Source organism: Petromyzon marinus, unplaced genomic scaffold, assembly GCF_048934315.1.
Source record: "Petromyzon marinus isolate PM22_M1 ecotype Great Lakes invasive population unplaced genomic scaffold, UKy_Petmar_22M1.pri1.0 PM_G_Scaffold_6, whole genome shotgun sequence".
Classification (NCBI taxonomy): Eukaryota; Metazoa; Chordata; class Hyperoartia; order Petromyzontiformes; family Petromyzontidae; genus Petromyzon; species Petromyzon marinus.
This window is the reverse complement of record NW_027423013.1, coordinates 4947501-4950000: the sequence shown is the minus strand read 5'-3', so window position 1 is coordinate 4950000 and position 2500 is coordinate 4947501.

The window sequence follows — 2500 nt, the reverse complement described above, 5'->3', positions numbered from 1 at the left end:
TCGGAATGGGAAAACGGGTCATTTTCGTGTCGCCACATTGCATACGAACCCATTGAAACTTCCAGAGGCATTTGCAGCAGGAATGCATGTGCACTCAAAAAAGTGAATATTTCTCACGGATAGACCCCGTGATACGCTAGAAATTGGCGGGGATGTCTCTCTTGTGGCTCACGGGGCTGTTAGGGTGGCACAGAAATCCCTCGGAATGGGAAAACGGGTCATTTTCGTGTCGCCACATTGCATGCGAACCGCATGCAACTTCCAGAGGCATTTGCAGCAGAAATGCATGTGCAGTCAAAAAAAAATTGATATTTTTCACGGATAGACCCCGTGAAACGCTAGAAATTGGCGGGGATGTGTCTCTTGTGGCTCACGGGGCTGTTCGGGTCGCACAGAAATCCCTGGGAATGGGAAAACGGGTCATTTTCGTGTTGCCACATTGCGTACGAACCGCATGAAACTTCCAGAGGCATTTGCAGCAGGAATGCATGTGCACTCAAAAACTTCTATATGTTTCACGGATAGACCCCGTGAAACGCTAGAAATTGGCGGGGATGTGTCTCTTGTGGCTCACGGGGCTGTTAGGGTGGCACAGAACTCCCTCGGAATGGGAAAAGGGGTCATTTTCGTGTTGCCACATTGCATAGGAACGCCATGAAACTTCCAGAGGCATTTGCAGCAGAAAGGCACGTGCACTCAAAAATTTTAATATTTTTCACGCATAGACCCCGTCAAACGCTAGAAGTTGGCGGGGATGTCTCTCTTGTGGCTCACGGGGCTGTTAGGGTCGCACAGAAATGCCTCGGAATGGGAAAACGGGTCATTTTTGTGTGGCCACATTGCATAGGAACGGCATGAAACTTCCAGAGGCATTTGCAGCAGGAATGCATGTGCACTCAAAAACGTCTATATTTTTCACGGATAGACCCCGTGAAACGCTATAAATTGGCGGGGATGTCTCTCTTGTGGCTCACGGGCGCTGTTAGTTAGGGTCGCACAGAAATCCCTCGGAATGGGAAAAGGGGTCATTTTCGTGTTGCCACATTGCGTACGAACGGCATGAAACTTCCAGAGGCATCTGCAGCAGAAATGCATGTGCACTCAAAAACGTCTATATTTTTCACGGATAGACCCCGTGAAACGCTAGAAATTGGCGGGGATGTGTCTCTTGTGGCTCACGGGGCTGTTAGGGTCGCACAGAAATCCCTCGGAATGGGAAAACGGGTCATTTTCGTGTTGCCACAATTGGCATACGAACGGCATGAAACTTCCAGAGGCATTTGCAGCAGAAATGCATGTGCACTCAAAAACGTGAATATTTTTTCACGGATAGACCCCGTCAAACGCTCGAATTTGGCGGGGATGTTTCTCTTGTGGGTCACGGGGCTGTTCGGCTCGCACAGAACTCCCTTGGTCCACCTGATTCGTGCATACAGGCAGCAACTAAAACTCTGTAAACCTGCTGTGAGGACATCTAAACAGTGGACCAGTGAGGCTGTGGAAGATTTGCGGGTGTGCTTAGACTGTACTGACTGGGATATGTTCACGACTGCTACCAATAGTCTGGATGAACTCACAGAGGCTGTGTACATCAGCTTCTGTGAGGACTGCTGTATCCCAACACGTACCAGGGTGAACTTTAACAACAACAAGCCCTGGTTCTCAGCAAAGCTCAAAAGGTTGAGGTTGGAGAAGGAGGAAGCGTTTAGGAGTGGGGATAGAGACAGATTCAAGGAGTCGAAGAACAGGTTTAGCAAAGCGGTGAGAGAGGCTAAACGACTGTACTCAGAGACACTAAAACACCAGTTCTCTACTAACGACGCTGCTTCTGTCTGCCAAAGGGCTCAGGCACATCACCAACTACAAACCCAGAGCGCCCCACACCACTAACGACTCCCGCCTAGCCAACGACCTGAACGAGTTCTACCGTAGATTTGAAAGACAATTGGACTGTCCTGAACCACCCCTTCCCACCCAAGAGGCCCCATCCCCCACCCATACTACAGAAACGACTCTCTCCTTTCAGGAGGGAGAAGTTAATGGGCTTTTCAAGAGGCAGAATCCACGCAAAGCAGCCGGGCCGGACTCTGTCTCTCCAGCCACCCTCAGGCACTGCGCTGACCAGCTGTCTCCGGTGTTCACCAACATCTTTAACACCTCCCTGGAGACATGCCATGTACCAGCCTGTCTCAAGTCCTCCACCATCATCGCTGTGCCCAAAAAGCTAAGGCCAACAGGACTAAATGATTACAGACCGGTCGCCCTTACATCTGTGGTAATGAAGTCTTTTGAGCGCCTGCTCCTGGCACACCTCAAAGCCATCACAGACCCTCTCCTGGACCCCCTTCAGTTTGCCTACAGAGCCAACAGGTCTGTGGACGACGCAGTTAACATGGCCCTCCACTTCACCCTACAGCATGTGGACGCCCCAGCATCCTACGCCAGGATCCTGTTTGTGGACTTCAGCTCTGCCTTCAACACCATCATCCCTGCCCTGCTT